General features: G+C 42.1%; 2 pseudogenes; both read left to right on the top strand.

Moving 5' to 3' along the window:
• The first annotated feature begins 7042 nt into the window (after nt 1-7042).
• LOC101418652 (serine/threonine-protein phosphatase 2A regulatory subunit B'' subunit gamma-like) lies at nt 7043-12409 on the top strand (annotated as a pseudogene).
• Nucleotides 12410-12696: 287 nt separating this feature from the next.
• LOC101419098 (AF4/FMR2 family member 1 pseudogene) lies at nt 12697-14634 on the top strand (annotated as a pseudogene).
• Nucleotides 14635-16257: the final 1623 nt, after the last annotated feature.

Raw genomic sequence — 16257 nt, 5'->3', positions numbered from 1 at the left:
ACAACCAGTATCTATTGGCTTTTTTACCCTACCGCCATGAAAAATGAATAACTAAGGTAATATATTGTGGTAATTCCCTCCTCTTCTCTCCCTTCCTTCGCTATCTTTTGGGCATGTTTTATGATTTTGTTCATTTTTTAAATCTACAAATATTTATTGGGCATCTGCTACATGTCAGGCACGATGGTGGAAGCCATGCATACAGAGCTGAGTCAGGCAGACATGACCCCTGCTCTCATGGAGCTTATGGTCTAGCAGGGAGAGAGAGATAAAAAATGAATAACCCAAACAAGAGCAGCACTCCTGCTGTGGACAGCCATGAGTGTCTGTGATAAGAAGATTCTACGCAGCCAGGGAAGCTAAGGACGTTTGGGCTGCCAGAGTGATATCAACAGGAGGACCAGGAGTTATCTTGGCACAAAGGAGGAAAGAGTACACCAAGCAGAGGGAACAGCAGGTGCAAAGGCCCTATGGCATGAGGGAGCGAGGTACATATGAGAGAATGGAAGGAAGCCAGCTTAACTGGGCACAGGTGAGGCAGGGAGAGGCTGCAGAGGTTGGCCAGTACCAGGCCATGCAGAGTCTCGCCAGCCAGGCTGAAGACAGCTGTCTTTATTCTAAGAGCAATGAGAAGCCTTGTTAAATATAGCATAAATGTAGAAAATCACATAAAAATGTAGCACTTAATATATTACTATAAAGCAAACATCCTTTTCTTTCTTTCTTTCTTTTTTCCTAGGAGGTACCAGGAGTTGAAACCGGGACCTCACGAATATAAAGCAGGTGCTTAAACACGGAGCAACTCTGCAGCAAACATCCTTTTAACTGCCACCCAGGTAGGTGCCACCACCTCAGACGTCCTCAAGCTTCCTCCCAATCTCCTGACTTCTGTGGTTATTGCTTCCTTGCTTTTCTTCATAGTTTGACCACCTGTCACAGGTTGGGTTCTCTGAAAGTACTCTGTGAAAGGGGCTTTTTAGAGATTGTATTAGTCAGCCAAAGGGGTGCTGATGCAAAGTACCGGAAACCCGTTGGCTTTATATAAAGGGTATTTATTTGGGGTAAAATTTTACAGTTACAAGGCCCTAAAGAGTCCAACTCAAGGATACTTTCTCACCAAAGTCAGCTGCCACGTGTTGAAGCAAGATGGCAGGCGATCTCTGCCTGGTCTCTCGGGCCTTCTGGAGTTCAGCTGCCCTGTTCTCTTTGGCTGCAAACTATCGGGCAAATGGCTGGTCTCTCTTTCCTGGGCTTTTGCTGTTTGACCCTTCTCCTTTCTGTCACATGGTAGGACTGAAATGACCGAGTTATCTCCTCTTCCGTGTGTCTTCTTGAGTGAATGTCCATTTATATAGGCCCACCAAGGGGGTGGGCATTTAACCTGAGTCACACCCTACTGATGTGGTTGAATCAAAAGCCCTAACTTGATTTTATCAAGTGAATTTAAAACTTTTGAATTTAATACAAAGAGGAACAGACCAGTTTACAAACATAATCTTTCTCTTTTTGGGGATTCATAAATAAAATCAAACCGCCACAGAGATCAACACCTGTGAAGGGACAGGGGGAAGCAGCCCAGCACAGAGTCCGCCACCGGGGCCTGAACTCTGGAGGGATTATCGCTGGTCAAGCGTCACCAAATTGCGCCTTTAATCCCGCCCAGCATCTCGCTCAGTCATTGGAAGCGGGCTGCCCTGGGCGGGCGAGCTCTGCTGCAGGGTGGCTCCCTGCACCTAAGACAGACCCTGCAGAGCCTGCGAGCCAGAGGGCCGCCTTGCTTCCTGGAGGGAATCTGAGCTGTGTGTGTCCTGTCTAGCCTAAAAACCAAGTGCGATTCCTAAACACCACAGTTTAGTTTCACTTTTTTTTTTCCATTAAGGCGGAATTATTTTTTTCTATCTTTACAAAAGATTAAAAAATCCTTGTCGGGAAGCAGATGTGGCTCAAGCGATTGGGCTCCTGTCGACCATATGGGGGGTCCAGGGTTTGATTCCTGGTGCCTCCTGGTGAAAGTAAGCTGGCCCACCTGGCGAGCTGGCGCGAGCGGAGTGCTGGCCCACGTGGAGTGCTAGCCTGTGTGGAGTGCTGGCCTGTGCAGCAAGCTGGCCAAAGTGGAGGGTTGATGCAGCAAGATGACGCAACAAAAAGAGACACAGGGGAGCGAATAAGAGACGCAGCAGGCTAGGGAGCTGAGGTGGCGCAAGAGACTGAGTGCCTCTCTTCCACTCTCGAAGTTCCCAGTGTCGGTTCCCAGTGCCGCCTAAGGAGAAGACAAGCAGACACAGAAGAACACACAGCAAATGGACACAGAGAGCAGACTAAGGGGTCGGGGAGGAAGAAGTAAATAAATGGATAAATCTTAAAAAAAAAAAAAATTGTATGAATTCATGATCAAATGAAGCACAAAATATGTAGGTTTGTGGGTATTTGTCAGCTTTTGAAAATATGCTTATTTTGAAATAATTTTAGATTATGAAAAGTTGCATAGATAGCTCTGAGAGTTCTGGTATACCCTTCTCCCAGCTTCTTCTCATGTTAATATCTTATGGATATATTTGTCAAAACTAGGAAACCTGTCAGCAATCCATGTGTCCATCAACTGGTGAGTGGATAAGCAAAACGTGGTATATACATACAATGGAATATTATTCAGCATTAAAAAGGAATGAAGTTCTGGTTCATGCAGCACCGTGGATGAACTGTGAAGACATTTTGTGGAGTGAAATAAGTCAGACACAAGAGGCAAATATTGTAAGATCTCATTGATATGAAATAATTAGAATAAGCAAACTGATAGGAGTCAGAATCTAGAATATAGTTTCCCAAGGTTGGGCTGGGGCTAGGGCTGGGGGGTTAATGCTTAATTTGTACAGAATTTCTATTTAGGTTGATTTTAGAGTTTTGGAAATGGATGGTGGTGATGATAACACACATTGTGAGTGTAATTAACAGCACTGAATTATATATGTGGATGTATATGTAAATTTTAGGTTGTACATATGCTATACTAGAATAAAAACTAAAAAGATTAAAAAACAACTCTGAAACCAACATTTGGTATAATACTATTAACTAAACTATAGACCTTATTCAGATTTTACCAAATCTTCCATTAATGTCTTCTACTCTGTGATCTCCTGCAGGAGCTCACACTGCACTTAATTGTCCTTTCTCCTTGGTTTCCTCCCCTCTGTGATGCTTTCTCAGTCTTCCCTTGTTTTTTGTGACCTTGACTCTTTTAGAGAATTGGTTAGGTATTTTGAAGTATATCCCTGAATTTGGATTTGTCTGATGTCTTTCTCATGATTAGAAAGTGGTTATGAGGTTTTGGAAAGCCACAGAGGGCAGGTGCCCTCCTCACCACATCATATGGGGGGACGGATTTTGTGACTTATCACTGGTGGGGTTATTATGCTTGATCAGTTGTTTGAGGTGGTGTCTGCTGAGTTTTGCCGCTGTAAAATCACTGTTTTCCCCTGATCCAGGTCACACTGAAGGAGGGGGAATTAAGATCCATCTTTTGGGGCAAAGGGGCAGGCAGTACCCACATTTATTCTTTGGAATTCTTCTGCAAAGATTTTTCTCTTCCCTCTTATTTATCTTATATGTATGTAGGTATGTATTCAATCATTTATTTATACCATTATATTTAGACTCATGAAGATTTCTTTTATTTTATGGTTGTCATCTAATACTACTATTACTTATTTTGTGGCTCAAATTGTTCCACCTTTGACCATTGGAGTTCTTTTAGGTTGGTGCCTGTGTTCTTTTTTTTTTTTTCCTTTTCAGATTACGTTTGTTATTTTTGCTTCGTTTCGGGAGGAAAGCTAGAAATCTGCCTTAAACTTTATCTCCCCACCCCCATATAGTTGGGGCCATGGAGAAAGTACAAGGAGAAAGATCTGGGTTCAAAACCCAGAACTTTGGTGAATGACAGAGTATGAGTGCAAAAGTGTGTGCTCTTTTAGCAGGCCGTGGAGACCTGGGTGGTTTGTATTCACTCATCCACAGATATTTATGCAGCACCTCCTAAGGGTCAGACACTGCTGGGCTGGGGAGTGGGGGGACAAAGTCCACCAGGGAAGCAAGTCCCTGCCTTCCTGTGGCTTATCTGACGTAGAAGCAACAAGAGCTTGAGCATGAGCTCCCCAAAGACCAGGGTGTGTTTCTTGGCCCTCCCACTGAAGAGCAGAGCCTCAGTTTTCCTCCTCTGTAAAATGGATTCAACAATCCATACTGCATAACTCAGAAAGGTTTTTTGGGAGGGCCCCTACGAGATGATGCCCAGGAAAATGGTATGGAAAGACTTCGGTACTAGCTGTCCTTTATTGAGTCCATTGTGGTTGCTAAAAGCTCAGCTGATCTTTTTTCTTTTTTCCCCTCCTTTTCTTTAATTCAGTCTCTTTTTAAATTTCCAAAATTTCCAAACGCTCTCTATCCACCAAGCAACAACTCTCCCTTCCCCTCCCCATCCCCTGTTAACTGCTAATCTGCTTTCTGTCTCTATGAATTTGCTATTTCTAGATATTTCATATAAGTGAAATCATATAGTGTTTGTCCTTATGTGCCTTGCTTATTTCACTCAGCATAAATTTTCAAGGTTCATCCATGTGGCAGCTTGTCTCACAACTTCATTCCTCCTTATAACTGAGTAATAGTCTATTGTATGTCTGTATCACATTTTGTTTAGTCATTCATCTGTTGATGGACACTTGGGCTGTTTTCACCTTTTGGTAATTATGAATAATGCTGCTGTGATCATTGGTTTACAGTATCTGTTTAAGACCTTGTTTTCACTTTCTTTGTGTATATTTTTTGTATATTTTGTATATTGTGTATATTTTTTAGATTTTATTTTTATTTATTTAATTCCCCTCCCCTCCCCCGGTTGTCTGTTTTCTGTGTCTTTTTGCTGCGTCTTGTTTCTTTGTCGGCTTCTGTTGTCGTCAGCGGCACGGGAAGTGTGGGCGGCGCCATTCCTCGGCAGGCTGCTCCCTCCTTTGTGCTGGGCGGCTCTCCTTATGGGTGCACTCCTTGCACGTGGGGCTCCCCTACACGGGGGACACCCCTGTGTAGCAGGGCACTCCTTGTGCGCATCAGCACTGTGCATGGGCCAGCTCCACACGGGTCAAGGAGGCCCGGGGTTTGAACCGCGGACCTCCCATGTGGTAGACGGACGCCCTAACCACTGGGCCAAAGTCCGTTTCCCTATATACCTTTTTGAGGAACTGCGATACTGCTTTCCACAGTGGCTGCCCCATTTTACATTTCCACCAGCAATGTACAAGTGTTCCAATTTCTCCACATCCTCTCAAACACTTATTTTCTTTCTTTTCTTTTCCTTTCCCTTCCTTTCTTCCCTTCCCTATCTTTTTTAATAGTAGCCATTTGTGTGAGGGTAAGGTGGTGTTTTATTGTGGTTTTGGTTTGCATTTCCCTAATGCATAATGATCCTGTCTCCTTTTGACATATCCTCCTTTTTACAAGTTGATCCAGTCTCATCTTGTATTTTCCCTGCCTCATCCCTAGAATCAACCATTTCTCCAAGGAACCTTGGTTCCTGTGACTGAAGGATGGTATTTAGAAAGCATAATCTGGCTGTTGGTTATTCTCATTGCTACTGGTATATTTACTCATTTTTAAAAATGTGTTTTCCCAGTTTCTAGGTTCCTCCCCTAGTTCTTTCTTCCTTGCTAATTATTTGTTGGAAAAACTGGATTGTTTGTCTTGTAGTGTCCCACAGTCTGGATTTTGCTGGTTGCATCTTGGAGGTGTAGTTTAATATTTTTCTCTGCCCCATGTATTTCTTGTAATTTTATGATCTAGTGGACTGACCAGATTCTCGTTATATTTTGGGGGGCAAGACTATTTCATAGATTTCTTCTATCAGGAGGCATATCACTCCTGGTTATCTCTTCTTTTGTGATGTCATTGGCCATTGATAATAATTGCATAGATCCAGAGCTGCAAAATGGTGATATTCTAACTCCATCATTCCTTCTCTATTCATTTGCTGGAACATCTATAAAGAGAATCTTTGCCTTGTCTGCTATTTTCTTACCTAGTGTTACAGTCCACATAGAAAAGTGAGGATTCATTTCTTCTGTTTATCAGTTTTCAAAATAAAATGCTGGTCCACTAGCATCATCTAATGACAACAAATTAAATTTTTAAAAATCATTATGAATCATGGATTTAAATATATTTAATGTTTTTGTGTGATCTATGTATCTTTTTAAAAAGATAATTAAAAATGAAAAAATGAATATATTTAGTGTATTTCTTTTTTATTTTTTCAAAGATTTATTTTATTTATTTATTTCTTCCCACACCCTCATTGTTTTTCGCATTTACTGTGTCTGTTTGCTGTGTGCTGGTCCTTTTTTTTTTTTTGAGGAGGCACCAGGAACCAAACCCAGGACCTCTGATGTGGGAGGAAGATGCCTAATCATTTGAGCCACCTCCACTCACTGCTTTGTTGTGTCTCTCATTATGTTTTCCTCATGTCTTTTGTTGCATCATCTTGTTGCATCACCTTGCTGTGTCCGTTCGTCGCATTAGCTTGCTATCTTCTCGTCTTCTTTAGGAGGCACCCGGCACCGAACCTAGGACCTCCCATATGGTAGATGGGAGCTCAATCGCTTGAGCCACATCCACTTTCCTATTTCAATCCATTGATTTGTTAACCTCATTGATGCTCAATTTGTTGTTCCTTTGGCCAGTGGAAATCTCTTGAGTTGGATCCTGAGTCCTTTTGACACAGTCCTACTAATCTTTGATAGCTTTCTTCCAGTCCAGCATCTGGGAAGCAGGCGAGAGTTAGATGCTCTCTGAAGCCCCTAAGTTTGGTGGGAACACCTCTGCCCAATCTCAACCTTGAAGAGAACAGCACTGAAGCCTCTAGGTTTCTGGTTAGGGAAAAGAGGAGAGAGAGGGAAAAGAGGAGAGAGAGAGCAGATGAGGTGGGGAAGAGGATGAGTTAAACTTTTAGCTAGTTGAGTTGGAGGTACCTGTGGGATGTCTCAAGGCATTTGTAAATATGGATCTGGGGTTCCAGAAAGAGGACCGGTCAGGAAGTAGAGGTATGGGAATTGAAAATATATACAGGGTAGATAAGGCCATGTATAGAAAAGTGACTCTTCAGGGAGAATCTGAGGAGTGAAAAGAAAAGAGGGCTGAGAAACAAACAAACTGAAAACAGATATCATGGATTGAGGGAGAGGGAGAAGCAAATGCAAGAAAAAGTGGCATCCTAGAGGCAGAGAATAGGGTTGAAGGAGTTTGGAGAAGGAAGTGGTTAACTATTGAATGCCAAAAAAAAAAAAGGTCAAGTAAGATCAGGACTGAAAGAGGGACTTGAGCTTTCCTTTTTTTTTTTTTTCAAAGATTTATTTATTTTTTATTTATTTCTCTCTCCCTCCCCCCAGTTGTCTGTTCTCTGTGTCTGTTTGCTGCATGTTCTTCTTTGTCTGCTTCTGTTGTTGTCAGTGGCATGGGAACATGTGTTTCTTTTTGTTGTGTCATCTTGCTGTGTCATCTCTCCATGTGTGCGGTGCCATTCCTGGGCAGCCTGCACTTTTTTCGCACTGGGTGGCTCTCCTTGCGGGGCGCACTCCTTGCGCGTGGGGCTCCCCTATGCGGGGGACACTCCTGCATGGCAGGGTACTCCTTGTGCGCATCAGCACTGCGCATGGACCAGCTGCACACGCATCAAGGAGGCCCAGGGTTTGAACCACGGACCTCCCATGTGGTAGACGGACACCCTAACCACTGGGCCAAGTCTGCTTCCCTTAGGCTTTTCAATTTCAAAATGGTGGGCTTGGAGAATAGAGAGTCAGACTGCAGTGGGTTGGGGTGTGAAAGGGAAAGTGAGGGGATGAAGAATAGGAGGGTAAATCCTTTTCAGGAAAGCTGTGAGAAAGGAGGACCTGGTATAGACTCACAATAAGAGGGTGTTTTTTGTTTAGTCTGTTTTTATGGGGAGTGACTTTAGCATATCAAGAAGAGGAAGGAGCCAGGGTATGTGAGATACAGAAAGAAAGGAGGGGATGGAACCCAGAAATACTCCAGAAAGGGAGAAATTAAGCACCAGGAACAACTCTTCCTCCAAGCTGGGAAAAATGCAGGTGAAGACTGATTTATTGGTTTGGGGTAGGAAGCTGGAGGTGGATATTCATGTACAAGTTTTTGTGTGGACATATGTTTTTATATCTCTTGGGTGTCTATGTAGGAATGGAGTGGGTGGGTCATATGGTAACTCCATGTTTAACATTTTTGAGGAACTGCCAAAGTGTTTTCCAAAGTGACTGTGTCATTTACATTCATTCCAGCAATGTGTGAGGGTTCCAATGTCTCTACTTTCTCATTAACATTTGTCCTTTTTATTATAAGCATCCTAGTAGGTGTGAAATGGTATGGCATTGTGGTTTTGTTATATTTCTCTAAAATTAATGATATTTAATATCTCTTCATGTGTTTATTGGCCTTTTATATCTCTTCTTTGGAGAAATATCTATTTGAATACTTTGCCCATTTTTAAATTGGGTGTTTGTCTTTTTATTGTTGAGTTGTAGTTCTTTATATATTCTGAATTTTCCCATATCAGATATATGATTTGAAAATATTTTCTCCCATTCTGTAGGTTGTCTTTTCATGTTTTTGATGGTATGGTGTCCTTTGAATCATGGGAGTTTTAATTTTGATGAACTCCAATTTATCTACTTTTTTCTCTTGTCACTTGTGCTTTTGGTGTCAAATCCAAGAAGGCATTGCTCAATCCAAGGTCATGAAGATTTATTCTTGGGTTTTCTTCTATGAATTTTATGGTTTTACCTCTTACATTTAAGTCTATAATCCATTTAGAGTTAATTTTTGCTACGGTATATTGAAGAGGTCCAACTTAATTCTTTTGCATGTAGATATCCAATTGTCCCGACACCATTTGTTGAAAAGACTATTCTTTCCCTCACTGAATTGTCTTGGCACTCTTGTCGAAAATCAATTGACCATAAATGTATGGGTTTATTTCTGGACTCTGGATTCTATTCTATTTATCCATATGTCTATCCTTATGCCAGTACCACTCTGTCTTGATTTGTAGTAAGTTTTGAAATTGGGAAATGTGAGTACTCCAACTTTGTTGTTCTTTTTCAAGATTGTTTTGGCTATTTTGGGTCCCTTGAATTTCCATATGAATTTTAGGATCAGCTTGTCAATTTCTGCAAAAAAGACAGTTGGGATTTTGATAGAGAATAGATTGAATCTGTAGATCAATTTAGGGACTATTAAAAAATAATTTAGGGAATATTGACATCCTAACAATATTAACTCCTCTGACCAATGATTATGAGATGTCTTTCCATTTATTTAGGTCTTTAATTTCTTTCAATGATGCTTTGCAGTTTTCAGTATACATGTCTTGCACTTCTTTTGTTAAATTGATTCCTAAGTATTTTATTCTTCTTAATGCTATTTTAAGTGGCATTGTTACCTTAATTTCATTTTCAGATTGTTCATTCCCTGTAAAGAGAATTGATTGCTTTTTGTATATTGGTCTTGTAACCCTGCAACCTTCCTGAACTTATTAGCTCTAATAATATTTTAGTGGATTCCTTAGGATTTTTGTATTCAAGATCATGTCATGTGCAAATAGAGATAGTTTTACTTCTTCCTTTCCAATCTGGATGCTTTTAATTTCTTTTTCTTGGTTAATTGCTCTAGCTAGAACTTCAGCACAATATTGAACAGAGACAGATAGAAGACATCCTTGTCTTGTTCCTAACCTTAGAGGGTATATTAGTCATCCAAAGGGGTGCTGATGCAAAAATACCGGAAATCAGTTGGTTTTTATATGGGGTATTTATCTGGAGTAGGAGCTTGCAGATACCAGGCCATAAAGCGTAAGTTACTTCCCTCACCAAAGTCTATTTTCATGTGTTGGAGCAAGATGGCTGCCAACATCTGCGAAGCTTCAGACTTCCTGGGTTCCTCCTTTCCTGGGGCTTGCTTCTCTTTCCTCTCTGAGCTTACTTCCTGGGCTCCAGCTTAAGGCTTCAGTATCAAACTCCAGCATCAAAACGCCAACATTTTAAACTCTGTCCTTTGCCATGCCTTTTATCTGTGAGTCCCCATCCACCAAGGGGTGGGGACTCAACGCCCTACTGGCACTAGAGGTTTACATAATTACTTAATCCAGTAAACCTATGAATCCAGTATAATCTAATATGCCCAGAGGAAAAGATCAGTTTATAAATATAATCCAATATTTCTTTTTGGAATTCATCGATAATATCAAATGGCTACAGGGGTATACTCTGATTCTTAATGGGAAGACTGATCATCATTTATAAAGATGTCAGTTTTTCTGAAAACAATTTATAGGTTTAACACACTTCCAAATAGAATTTAAAGCTCAAGTACATGAATACACAGTGAAAGTAGCTATAAAATGTTTGATAGAGATAAGTGAAAGTGTGCTTTTCAATTATAACAAAACATTTTAAAAGGTGGCATAACTAAAATAAAATGGCAAGGGCAGAATGATATAGATCTCAATACAAAGTCCAGACTCTGCCAGTAGTTCACATAAGAATTTATATGATTAGAGGAGGCTTCGGAAACCAATGGCAAAAGGTAGATTTTTGCATTAAGTATTAGGAAACTTGGGGAGCTGTTGGGAAGGAAGGGTTAGATTTTCACCTCAAATCATTTTCCAAAATAGTTTCTAGAAAGATGTAAAGATGGGAAACAGACTTGGCCCAGTGGTTAGGGCGTCCGTCTACCACATGAGAGGTTGGCGGTTCAAACCCTGGGCCTCCTTGACCCATGTGGAGCTGGCCCATGCGCAATGCTGATGTGTGCAAGGAGTGCCCTGCCATGTAGGAGTGTCCCCTGCATAGGGGAGCTCCACGCACAAGGAGCACGCTCCATAAGGAGAGCCGCCCAGCGCGAAAGAACGTGCAGCCTGCCCAGGAATGGTGCCGCACACACGGAGAGCTGACACAACAAGATGACGCAACAAAAAGAAACACAGATTCCCGTGCCGCTGACAACAACAGAAGCTGACAACAACAGAAGACAAAGAAGAAAGACGCAGCAAATAGACACAGAGAACAGATAACTGGGGCAGGGAAAGAAATAAATCTTTAAAAAAAATAAAGAAAGATGTAAAGAAAACTAAAGAACCAAAAAAATAAACGATAGTAAACAGCAAATGCAGGAGCTGCTGTGTGGGAGCCAGCCGTGGACTGGAAATAACTTTTTCAAACAGTGCCATCTGAAGATGAAGTCTCACTACAAAAATTAAGAGAAGACTCCAGAGCTGTCTTTCTACAAAGAAAAAGCAGAGAACTATTAGATGAAGAAGAATTACAGAACTTAAGGTTTTTGCTGGGCAAATAGCAGACACCAACTATAGGTGGGGAGGAAGTAATGATCAATTATGAAAATGTTTTGAAGGTAGGTAAAAAAGCTGGACCAAAGTGCAGTCAATTCTTCACAGCAAACGTCTTTGTGAAACTCCTTCATGCAGATTCCTATGGAAGAATTTCCATCATGTAGTTCTGTAATTATGTCATGGGAAAGTTTGTGTTCACCAAACAAGAATAGGACTCAGTTTATAGGTTGTCACAGAACAATGGCATCTTTGGGAATCTGATCTATAAAACCATATACTGGAACACATCCCCACTTTGTCACAATTAGATCGGCCAGAAAAGTTTTTTTCAATCTCTTTTATGTTTGTACTGCAGTTAGGAAGTTCTTCCTTTTTAGACCGTCTAAGAAGAGGGAAGATAAAAATTCAAGGTATTTTAGCATGCAGCTTCCTAGATTTTATATTGGAACTAAGGGGTGAGGAACTGTCCAAGGAGAATCAAGAAATAAATTGGTTTCTGTTCCTTCTGCCCTAAGGGTTTATGGCCAGTATTTGAATCTTGATAAGGATCACAATGGCATGCTTATGGAATAGCGACTATAACCAATTCTTCTTAGACTGTGTTCTCCAGGAGTGTCTCACTTACGATGGAGAAATAGACTCTAAGACCTACCTGGATTTTGTGCTTGAATTAAAAATTAAAAAGGACCCAGAGATCTACAATATATTTTCAAACTGCTTGATATTGAGAACAAAGGATATCTGAATGTCTTTTCCCTTAATTATTTCTTCAGGGCCACACAGGAACTAATGAAAATCCAAGTTCCTATTTCATTTCAAGAGGTTAAGGACAAAATCTTTGACATGGTGAAACCAAAGGATCCTTTGAAAAATCTCTTTTCAGGATTTAATCAACAGTAATCAAGGAGACAGAGTCATCTAATTGGTCTGAATGGCTTCTGGACTTATGAGAATAGAGAAGCCCTTGTTGCAAATGACAATGAAAACTTTGCAGACCTTGATGATTCATGATTTCATTAAGCCTAAACTGTACTCATTAAAATATGCTTGTTTGCTGTGTAACTTTTAAGGCAGAATTCTTAGCAATGTTCTAAATGAAATATTTTCATCTGTCTATAGGACACAGCAAAAAAAACAACTGAAAAATTAGAAAAAATATGAGTGAATTTACTGGATCTATGAATGTGGACAAACTTGAACTTAAAAGAAAAACAAACGGAAGACAGTCTAGCTGAAAACTGGGGAAGGGAGTGTGTGTTTGAGAGAGAGCCAGAGGAAATGTGTGTGATGAAAGTGCAATGAAAGTCTGGTGTATCACTGAGGAGGGGAGCAGTCTGGTGTGACTGTAACATGGAGAGGTTTGCAAGAGAATCATAGCTCCAATCTTGTACAATGAAGATAGAAACCTGTTTTGAATTGGAGAGAAAGAAAGGTGCAACCAGGAAGCTCACCAAGAGAAAGAGACATTTTTTGAAAAGCTACTCCTTTTCAGAGAACCCAACAAGATGGAAAAAGGTGATGACCTAGTTGAATACAGAACATGTTGGGGAATTATGAAGAAGTGCAGGAATTCCTCAGTACCAAGTCCCACACTCATCACTTTGATGCTTCCGAAAATAGGTTGGGAAAGCCAAACTATTCTTTAATTCCTGAGAAGGGGAGCAACATTCCATCTCACTCCTTCCATGCCAGTGCCCAACACCAGCCCATGAAAACTCCTGCCTCCGGACCACGTTCTTTTGGAACATTAGCCACAATCCAAAGATGACACAGCCAAGAATGGAACCAATGCCAAGTCTCCATGCCAAAAGCTATGGCCCATTGGACAGCCGGCAGCTGGCCCAAGATTACCTTGGTCAGGAGGGGTTTGGTTCTAGTCATCAAAAGAAGGTGACCACTGAGCTGATGGAGACCATTGTGCTTCCATGACAGGCTCAGCTCCAGAGAGAGAGATTTCTCCCTTACTCTCCTCTTGGCCTTCCCCAATATCCCCTTTGTCACCTATACATTCCAACCAACAAACTCTTCCCAGGATGCAAGGAAGCAACAAGGTTTACAGCAATAACAATAACAGTAAAGGCTACTGCCCAGCCAAATCTCCCAAGGACTTAGCAGGGAAGGTTAACAATAAAGAGACCCCTCGAGAGAGTATGGTGATAGTTGCCAGCCTTGGGGTACCCTCCCCCAGCCTTCTTAGACATTTCCCCATCCTCCCTCCCCTTAAAAAACTCTGTGATGCAGCAGAAGCTGACTGCTTAAGTCCGGCCGATGGATGGTCAAGATCAGCCTCTTAGTGAGTCTCCTAAACTAAAACCACTGCTGGAGGACTACTGTCAGTGGACCTTTGAGAAAACAGATTTAAATGTGCCTGCCAAAGCCAGGTTCACCAAGCTGAAGATGCCTTCTCAGTCAGTTGAACAGACTTACTCCAGTGAAGTCCATTGTGCTGAAGAGATTTTGAAGGATTCTCAGCATATCAGTTCAGCAATCCAAAACTAAAAACAATGTGATACATTTCAAAAACCCAATGTTTGAAGATGATCTTCAGCTCCATGACAGTGAGGACAGTGACAGCGAACAAGCCCCAGAGAAGCCTCCTTCCTCATCTGCATCTCCAAGTACCCCACAGTCACTTCCAGAACCAGTGGCATCAGCACATTATAGTAGTGCAGAGTCAGAGTACCAGGGACTCCGACAGCTCCTCTAACTCAGAGTGAGAGCAGTTCAAGTGACATTGAAGAGAATGAGCCCCCAGAAATGCCGGCGCCTGAGCCTCCTACAACAAAGAAATGGCAGCTGGACAACTGGCTGACCAAAGTGGGCCAGCCAGTTGGGGCACAGGAGGGCCTTGGGAGCTTAGAGACCCCACGTCAGCACCAGGAGGGTAAGGGCAAGATGACAGTGACAGCAGCAGCACCGCCAGTCATGAGCACTCTAAATCCAAAGATCGTCCCCATCAAAGCTCCCTGGGTCCCCTCCGAAAGCCCCTACCCTGGCAAGAGAAGCTTCCAGATGTCTCCTGCCCAACGGGAACCCCACAGAGGCAAACGACCAGTAAGACCTCTGCTTAGGTAGATTTGCAGGCCAGTTTGCAGGTGGGAGGTGAGCTGGGCCTTCTCTATGGCTCAAAAGACCAGACCTCCAAAGACAAGTCCCAAGTGAAGACAAAAGGAAGGCACTGTGCTGGAGAACAGACTGAGGTACTTACAAGGAAGAAGAAAGTTTTCTTTGCTTAGCTCAGCAATAACAGTTTGCACAGAAAAATAGAGCAGTCCCTCTACTGTCCCTGTCCCTCAACAGCAGCTTGATGGACCTGGTCCACTACACGAGACAGGGTTTTCAGGAGCTAAAACAAATGACCAGCACATCTTAATGGAGGTCCAAGTTGATTCAATGCCTTGGGAAATTTTTTGCACATTGGAATCCTCAAAAACAGTTTGAATTGTTTGTCTCATCAGGACACCAAACATGAGAAGTACTGTGAGATGGCAAGAATGTTTGTCCACTTAAATTCTCAAGAACTGTGAGATCATTGTTTGAACACTATGGTTATGCAGAAGCAGAGATGATCTTGCCTTTCCTAATTGAAGGATGGAAATACAATGTTGCCTAAATGGCTGTTATGAATGGTCTAGAAACATTTCCACACACACATATATATATATTCTTAACCAGCAGGATGAAAGTTGCAAATGAAATGAGGTGAGGAGAAGCAATCTCAACTCTGAAAGCAAATTTACATCATCTCAGAAGTAACATTAGTACATTCCCAGAAGGAACTTTTTTTAAACAATGCTTTTTTCAGTGTAGGGTTTTGTAGATGATTTTTTGTTTAAGTTTTGAGGGGAATATTTGTTTAATGAATTCCAAAAGTCATCAATAAAACATAAGTTGTGAAGGAAAAAAAATGGAAGAAATTTAAGTATTTGAAGTCATAACTTATGATAAAAACATATTTGCAATATATAAAAGGCAGAGTGTTACTACTCTTAACATAGAAGGGAATGATATAAATTAGTAAGAAATTAGAAAAGAAAAATTAACATAGAAAATAGACCATTAGCAAAATACGTTCAATCTCATTGGCAATCGAAGAAATACAAATGAAACGAGAAGATAAAACCCTTTGTCTTCAGCAAAAATGAAGATGCTAACACCCATGAGCCCATGGGGAAGAGCGGCTGGGCTTATGTAGTACTGCAGAGAGCAGCAATGAGTAGAAGTTACACAAAGACAGACTCTTCCGATTCAAGAACTGTCCCTAATGGACTGGGGAGGCCAGAAAGGCAGTGAGCACACCCCGCCCTGGGATGGGGAGAGGAAGCTGCTGCTTTCCTGGTTTCTGACCCTGGCGGCAGGCTGCAGAGGGTGGGGGGTGGGGGGGTCTCACAGAGGAGGAAACAAACCTCCAGGTGACCAATATCTCAATGTCTTTGTAGCTCCTGCTTTTTTCTCTGCCCTAGAGGATAGAGAAAAGCGGAGGACCATCAAAGTCCTTTCCAGCTAAGGGACCCTCCTTTGCCTTTTCCTCCAAGAGCCAAGGCCCCCTCGGGGCAGCCCTGCCTGGCTCCGTGGGCCTCCAAGGAAGCCTGAGCATGGAGGGCAGGGGGAAGGAGAATGTGAGGCGCAGTAGCCCACCTACAGTTTCCCGCCCAGTCCCGCAGCCCTGCAGCCCCGCAGCCCCTGCCAGCGCTTTCCGCAGGGCCAAGCCTTCCGTTTCCCTTGTGCTCGGAGTCTCACTCCAGAGCGGTGGTTCTCTAGGAGCATAACCTAGACTAGCAACATCTGGGAACCTGTTAGAAACTCAAATTCTCGGCCCCACCCCAGACCAGTGTTAGAAACTCAAATTCTCGGGCCCC

Source organism: Dasypus novemcinctus, chromosome 17 (genome assembly GCF_030445035.2).
Source record: "Dasypus novemcinctus isolate mDasNov1 chromosome 17, mDasNov1.1.hap2, whole genome shotgun sequence".
Classification (NCBI taxonomy): domain Eukaryota; kingdom Metazoa; phylum Chordata; class Mammalia; order Cingulata; family Dasypodidae; genus Dasypus; species Dasypus novemcinctus.
Note: the sequence above shows the minus strand (reverse complement) of the source record. Positions and strands in the feature narration are given on the sequence as shown.